The sequence below is a fragment of the Salminus brasiliensis genome, chromosome 6 (assembly GCF_030463535.1).
Source record: "Salminus brasiliensis chromosome 6, fSalBra1.hap2, whole genome shotgun sequence".
NCBI classification, from domain to species: domain Eukaryota; kingdom Metazoa; phylum Chordata; class Actinopteri; order Characiformes; family Bryconidae; genus Salminus; species Salminus brasiliensis.
Genome location: NC_132883.1, coordinates 3,452,866 through 3,461,269, shown reverse-complemented (window position 1 = coordinate 3,461,269; position 8,404 = coordinate 3,452,866). Strand labels below are relative to the sequence as shown.

At 40.3% G+C, this 8,404-nt stretch overlaps 1 protein-coding gene across 1 annotated transcript in view; it reads left to right on the top strand.

Moving 5' to 3' along the window:
- The first annotated feature begins 227 nt into the window (after positions 1-227).
- Positions 228-8,404, top strand: part of acsbg2 (acyl-CoA synthetase bubblegum family member 2) — a 43,864-nt gene continuing 35,687 nt past the window's right edge. The window contains exon 1 of the mRNA XM_072681350.1: positions 228-383. The gene's annotated coding sequence lies outside the window, so the exon portion shown is untranslated. The remainder of the gene's footprint in view (positions 384-8,404) is intronic.

The following is an 8,404-nucleotide window of genomic DNA, read 5'->3' as shown; positions in this document are numbered from 1 at the left end:
AAATAAATAACTAAAATCTAACCTCATTATAGTCGTTTAAATCTTGCAAACTCTTTTTAAACCTGCCACCAGGTGAACTTCAATCTCAGGTGTGTCAAAGTAGGGGTTGAGATTCGGCTGCAGTTCCCCTCTCTGACAGACAGGCGGCGCGCCGGTTTCGGTGTGGGCGGCTATCGGCGCCACATGCGCTTCTGCTCCTTATATCAGAGAGATTCAGTGAGTGTGATTGAAGTTCCTCCAGTCTGAGCAGCGAATCCAGCCCGCCTCAGACAACAGCATCCCCCAGCGCCGAGGCTCGGTCCGATCACCGGTCCAAACAAGCATCAGACAGACAGTCCTGTGGCCTGTGGAGCTCCTCGGTTCTCTCAGTGCTGAACTCATCGGTAAGTAGAAGTTAGCTCGCCTACTTCACTACGCCACAGCATCATCTATAGTATGGAAATATTTAAACTACAATTTTATTCATAAAGCTTTGTGTTATGAGTTGATTCTGACGCTCAATTTAATGTTTATTATTTGGAGAAACCAATAGAAACCAGAAGTAGCGTGTGTTACTGCCCAACTCTCAATACCACCTTAAAAACGCAGCGCTTACATTGCTGCCGTTGTAGGGGCTTATAATGGAGCTGCGGCAGAATTTAAGGTGGAACGGAGAGTTAGAATAAAAAGCCACGTTTTTGGGCAAAAAGTCAAATTTAATGCTATAAATGTGTTTTTCTTTTACTTTTTGTTTGTTTGTTTGTTTGTTTTTTGTTTTTACCACTTTCACTTTACTAAGGATTGTTAAAATAAGACATTTATCAGTCCTAGTCCTGTAGTTCTTTGAAGGTGTCCTTTTTAATCGCTTGATTCTGGGCAATTATGATATTAATGAGCGACTATATTTTATATATATAAATAATATCGATCTGTTTCCTTATTATTTGACAGAAATATGTTTTGATATATGAATGTATTTGTCTAAATTAATAGCATTTGTATTTTTTATTATTATTTTAGTACTAAACCTAATTAAGACTAATTAAGTCTAAACTAAAAAAGCATTTCCAATGATGTTATGTTGTGTGTGTGTGTGTGTGATATAAAAGTAGTTTTAGCAGAGTGTAATTGCGATCCATGGCCAACATGACCCACTAATAGCCTTATCTGTTCTGCAGTGATGTGATGGACTCTGCAGTATGTAGGTGTTTATTGGCTTATGGGGGTCTGCCGATGGGTTAAGGGGGATTTGCGTGCTTTAAATAGCTGAGCATCTTTATATTCTTATGATGTGTCATTTTAAATGAAAGAGAAATGTGCAGCATGTGTGTGTGTTTAGGTCCGTGGGAATCCCCAGGCAGTCCAGCGTGTTTGCTGTATCTCAGCTTTCAGCAAGTAGTCAAAATACTGAATGCCTGACCCAGGTGTGATGAGGCGAAATGGACAGTGTGGGCCTTCTTTGTGTTGTGTTGATGTGAAGCTGATCCACAGATGGTCGTCTGGTGGTTGTAATGTTAGATGTTTGGATTTTGCATAAGAAATAAATAAGTAATGAAGATATTTTACCACCCTTGTGTTTGAGTGCTTCCCCACCATCTGCGGGCTCTAAAGGCTCTGCATCAGTCACTCTTCTTCTTCACAAACATCAGTGTAGTGTTTGGAATAAAGGTGTGTGTGAGTGTAAAGACCCCTCAAAGGGTCTAAAGGACCTTTGCTTGGTGTTCCTGATAAATAAATTTGGTTCAATTGCGGCATTTGTTGGTAGCTGGTTTCAGATGTTCTTGCTGGTTGATCAGCTCGGTCATGCTGGTTGATCAGCTCGGTCATGCTGGTCAAACCAGCTCGGTCATGCTGGTTGATCAGCTCGGTCATGCTGGTCAAACTAGCTTGATAATTCTTGTCATGCTGGTCAGACCAGCTCGGCCATACTGGTCAAACCAGCTTGATAATTCTTGTCATGCAGGTCAAACCAGCTCGGCCATGCTGGTCAAACCAGCTTGATAATTCTTGTCATGCAGGTCAAACCAGCTCGGCCATGCTGGTCAAACCAGCTCGATAATTCTTGTCATGCTGGTTGATCAGCTTGATAATTCTTGTCATGCTGGTCAAGCCAGCTCGGTCATGCTGGTCGATCAGCTCGGCCATGGTGGTCAAACCAGCTCGGCCATGGTGGTCAAACCAGCTCGATAATTCTTGTCATGCTGGCCAAGCCAGCTCGGTCATGCTGGTCAAGCCAGCTTGGCAATACTGGCTGTCTAACGTGATCGGGTTCATCATGCTTGTAGACCGGCTAAACCATCTAACAACAACATACCCTATGCTTGTCAACAGCTACTTGACCAGTTTGACCTGGTCATGTTCTTGGGGTTTTTTTGTTTGTTTGTTTTTTTTTTTAGCAGGGGTCAATGTTCTTTACCAACTTCCTCCATGAACATCAATGAGCCTCGGGTGCCCATGACCCTGTCACAGATTCCCCAGTTAATCTTTCTTTGAGCACTTTTGTGCAGGAACACCCCACAAGACCTGCTCTGCCTGATGTTTTGGAGATGTTCTGACCCGTTCTAGTCATTATCTAGAACCTCACAGTCTGGTTCTTGTCAAAGTGTCTCAGATTCTTTCGCTTGTCCATTTTTCCTGCTTCAGCACCTCCATCACCTTCAAGAACTGACTGTTCACCTGCTGCCTAATATATCCACAGCTTGACAGGAGACGTCAGTGGTACTAATGTTTTGGCAGATCAGTGTACAGTGTTTTATATTATGTAGAAAGCTGGTTAAGGCCGGTCTAGATCTCTGTAGTTCTTCGTCAGATCTCTAGGCCGACATGGTACCAGCTTTTTCCTTCCTCATGTAACAAAGGAACCCTACCGAATTTTACACCCTCTGCTCCACCTCTGTCCTTATCTTATCATAAATAGACACAACCGAGTAGTCCAGAGCAAACAGACCCAGGTGGCGTTCAGGCAAATGATGAATGCTAAACAAATATTAAAAGAAGGTTCGTTAGGGGTCCACTCAGAATCTGTTGGGAAAGAGGAAAGAGGCATATATGTATGTCCCAATACTTTTGTCCATATAGCGTGGAAACTGAGGATTCTGTGTGTGTTTTTATATTTATATACATGCACACAATGAACAAGCAGGTGTCCCAATACTTTTGTCCATATAGCGTAGAAACTGTTATGTATATATATATACACACACACACACACACAATGAACGAGCAGGTGTCCCAATACTTTTGTCTATATATAACACCCACAGAATCCTCCGTTTCTATGCTATATAGAAAAAAAAGTATTTGGACACCTGCTCGTTCATTGTGTGTGTGTGTGTATGTATGTGTATATATATATATATATATATATATATATATATAACAGTTTCTACGCTATATGGACAAAAGTATTGGGACACCTGCTTGTTCATTGAGTGCATGTGTGTGTATATATATATAACAGTTTCTACGCTATATAGACAAAAGTATTGGGACACCTGCTCGTTCATTGTTTCTTCTAAAATCAAGTAAATTAAAAACAGTCTATCCTGCATCTGTTGGACTAACTGGAGTCTACTGTCCATGGAAGAAGGCTTTCTACTAGATTTTGGAGGATCATTTGCTGTGGGATTTTGATTGCATTCATTGACAAGAGCATGTTGGTGAGCTCCTCATCCCTATCCTCATCCTCAACTCCCAAACTCATCCCAAATATATTGGATGGAGCACCAACCATCATTCCAGAGAACACAGTGCTTACTTCTTCCACTGCTCCACAGCTCAATGCTGGGGGGCTTTATACCCCTCTGGCCCACACCTGGCACCTGTTTTATCAGGTTCCAGATAGTCCTATTCTATTGGCAGTTTGTCTCTACAGGAACTAGTTCTCTGTGTGTGTGTGTGTGTGTGCATTTGCACATCTGTGTCAGCAATGGGTGCAACTTAGAGTAGCTGAATGCATTCATTAGAAGGGGTGTCCACAAATATTTGGACATGTAGTGAATGTGCATATCTGCTGATGCTGATCCATAAATACTCGTAGAGTGTAGAAATACACCTGGATGTAACGTCTGCAGTAAATTAGTAATATAATGCAGATGTTGTAATGCAGTGGTCACCTAAACGCTCGGCTCTTCCGCAGTTCTCCACCGATACTGAAAAGACCAGAGGAGGATGGTTCCCCCTTTGAGTGGAGTTTCCTCTCCGTGTTTCTTCCTCTCGCTCTGTAGGAGGTTTGCTCGTCACTGTTGCGCTTGGCTTTGCTCTCTACAAGCTGCTTCGTCACAAAAAAACCCAAAAAATCAATTCAATTGATTCAAGCTGAATCGAATCAAAATGAATTGAATCGAATTTAATTGAATCAAGTTCACCATACTCTTTGATTTTTTTAAATAAAGTCCCTCAGAGGTGAAGGGCCTTCAGGAAAAGTGGGCAGCGGCTGGTGCACAGCTTAAGCTCCGCCTTCTCTTGCGCACTTCAGTCTGATTGGCTGCACCTAGATGCCCAGTTTTGATCTTTGAAAGGTCGGTAAACGATAAACGCTCAGAGAAAAGTGACCGACCCTATATGTCCAAAAGTTTGTGGACACCCCTTCTAATGCTGACACAGATGTGCAAATGCACTCACACACACACACACACACAGCTTGTCTAGTCCCTGTAGAGAAGTATTGCCAATAGAATAGGACCTAGATGAACCTATTGGGACCATGCTTCCTAATGCCAGGTGTGGGCTAGAGGGGTATGAAGCCCCCCAGCATTGAGCTGTGGAGCAGTGGAAGAACTCCAAGAAATCCAACATCCTGACCATACGAACACGCTCTTGTCGCTGAAAGCAATCAAATCCTCACAGCAATGCTTCTCCTCCAAAATCTAGTAGAAAGCCTTCTTCCTCTCTGGACAGTAGAGACGGCTACTCCAACAAAAGCAGGATCGACTCCTGTTGATACCCTTGATTTCAGAAGAAACAATGAATGAAAGAGCAGGCGTCCCAATACTTTTGTCCATTAAGTGTGTGTATATTACCACAGAAGTAGGATTCTGTCAGGCTTCTGTCAGAGTTTAAACTGACCTCTCGGGTCAGAAGCTCACTTCTCACGCTCGCATGACTTTCTACACTAAGGCGTTTCGCATCTGAGGCGAAGTCGTGTACGCACACACACACACACACACACATACACACACGTGCACAAACTTCAAAGTAGGTCAAAAAAAGCACTGTGGTTTCCATTAGGCTGCGTTAGCCCCTGTTTTGCATGTGGACAGCCGAGCAGGCGCTAAAGAAAGAGGCCACAGTCATCTTGTGTTTCTCGGCTCTCGGATGAGTTAATTTTACTTTGCTTTTAATTTAAGCGGAAAGTCAGGAATGAGCTGTCCGGGCTGAGGCCATTCCCTCGGAGTCAGCCCGCGAGAGCTCTGCCAGCTCTAATATTAGGCTCTGAATCAGCCTCTGGGTTTGTTTGTGTGCTTAATCAGCTGCTCGTAGCATCCCTTATCTGAACATGTGTCCTCAGTGTTGAGGACGGGCCTCTCTCTGCTGTGTTTTGGCAGTGGGGCCTGCATTATAAGGCTGGGCCGTGTCCTCCGTATGGGACCCTTGCACCCCAGGTCAATGTACTCTGTATTTTAAAGGAGCTTTCTGTAAATTTCAGTGTTTATTTTCTGTTTGCGCACTGGAGAAAAATGGTCTGTATTGGTCCTCGGCCCAAAGAAGGGGACATAGGGGCGTTCTTGCTTGTGCACAGGACTGGAAATGGGAGGGGCAGGGCAGGCGATGTATCGGGCACTTGCTAGCTGTGCGTTGAACTGCACGCATCGTCAAGGAGAGCTGACCAAAAGAGACGGCCAATAAGGAAAAGATCTCACTGGATAGGTCCGATAGGACACCTGTCTCAGTGTTTTGTCCATTTTTGAACGTTTGTGATGGAAAATCACAGCTGGTTTGCTTAGCAGCAGCAATTGCAGCAACAGTTTGCTAACGCTAACCTAGCTAATGCTAATTACTTGCCATGGCATTGCTCTCTAGAACGTAACATTGTGGTATTTGATCGTACAACTTTTGGTTTTTATGGCCATGAAGATCTTAAAAGTGGGAATATTTGAATTCCTGCATGGTTCGAAATGCTATGCCGTTAGCCGGCGTGCTAACGCTGCGCTAGTGATGTGTTTGCTGTCTTTGAAGAACAGTGCACCAGTGTTTTCCAGAATCGTATACAGCACCTTTAACGGAGTAGAGTTCACCACACAATGGCCCAAAATCTTCAGTGGTCTGAAGATCGCTTCTAGGGTTTTGTGCTGGAGCTACGAGGCTAATCTGGTGTATATCTGTGTCACAGAGAGTGATTTTAGCTTGCTGTGATGGTTTCTGGAGGTTGTTTGGTCTCTTTCTGATGGTGAATGATGTACTTTCACATCAACTGTGTCTGCAAAAGCCTTTTAGGATGACCTTTTAGGATTGTTGACAGCTTCTCAGACCAGACTGAAAGTCTGAGGTTTAAATAAGACCGGCTCCTCCAGAAACATCTGCAGCTGATGTTCTGCACCTGGGTTTAATTCTACACATTTTAAAGTTGTAATAAATTCAGTTCAACATTTATTTAAACATGAAATACATTTTTGGTACATCAGGTAAAATAGAAAATGAAAAAAATATATAGTAGTTAAAGTAAAAAGTAGAATTATAAAGTAAGCAAACCATAACAATAGTAAAAAAAAAAAATTAACATAGATAATACATCAATAAATTATTAAATAAATAAGAGTGAAAACATAAAAAAAAAAATAATAATAATAAAAAAAAAATATATATATATATATATATATATAGTTTAAGCAATAAAAAATAATAATTAGGTCAAATAAAATGGTAAATTTAATTGAAACTTAATTAGATGAAGTTAAATGAACTAAAACAGACCGAAATCATAAGTTAGTTAAAATCTATCAAGTTATCATGTGTTGTGATGTACAATGTGGGGTGATTTTAACTTTCTGCTTGTTTTACTTTTTTACTAAAGTCAAAGAGCAAAACACAGATAATGCATCAATAAATTATTAAATAAATAAGAGTACAAACAAAAAACTATAGTTAAAGCAATAAAAAAAAAAAAATTAAGTCAAATAAAATGGTAAATTTGAACACACTTATTTAATGAAGTTAAATAAACTAAAAAATACTATTTTTACTTTTATTTTAATTAAGTTTAATTACATTTCTATTAATTGCATTTAAATGAATTTCTTCAGTTTTCCTTCAGCCAAAATATCTGATCGGCCTTCAGCTGATCTTTCTCTAGATCCTGGGAGCCACTTGAATCATATTCACAAGTTAAGTCCCGAAAAAGCTCTGATAGGGCTGCCTCTGGCATTCAGTGATATTACCTCCATCTCTCAATATTGTTCCAATGAAGATTCAATGTCCAGATTTGGGGGGGCGGACACAAATGTCCTATTTTCACTACATGGCTGTCTACCTATTCACCCCACAGCAGTTCGTTTATAACCTATAAGGTCAAATTCAAGATAGAAAATGAAGAAAAATTATAGTAGTTAAAGTAAAAAGTAGAATTCTAAAGTAAGCAAACCATAAAAATAGTAAAAAAAATAATAATAAGTCAAAGAGCAAAACATAGATAATGCATCAATAAATTATTAAATAAATAAGAGTGAAAACATAGAAAACCTATAGTTTAGGCAGTAATAAAAAAAAAATAAATAGGTCAAATAAAATGGTAAATTTGAACTTAATTTAATGAAGTTAAATGAACTAAAAAAAAAAAGTTATCATTTATGTTATTTTCAATGAGCATTGTTGTGATGTACAATGTGGGCGGTTTTAACTTTTATTTACTTTTATTTTAATTAAGTTTAATTACATTTACATTACAATAATTGTAATTATTTAAATTACATTTCTGTTAATTGCATTTATCTGAATTTCTTCAGTTTTCCTTCAGCCAAAATATCTGATCGACCATCAGCTGATATTTCTCTAGATCCTGGAAGCCACTTATATTTATTATAAGTTATCTAGTTATCTAGCAAGTTAACTCCTGAAAAAGCTCTGATCTATTTTCACTGCATGGCTGTCTACCTATTCACCCCACAGCAGTTCCTTTATAACCTATAAGGTTGAAGGATTTCCTGGTCTGGTTTTGATCGGCTGGAGGCTGAAAAACACTCCGGTCAACGTGATTTTGGACTGTTTTTGGTACATGAGCTCACTCGGCCATCAAACGATCAAAAGTGGACACAAGTTGAGATGGACACCAGGATCAATGCGGTAGATTGACCCTTTTAAAAGCTTTGAAAGCAACAATCAAGTGACTGTGCTCTCCACTGCTCTCATGTCTTTTTAAGAATGCAGTCCATCCACCGGGACACGTTTGGTGTCTGAACTTTGCTTTTTTCACTTCTACACTGGAGCTACC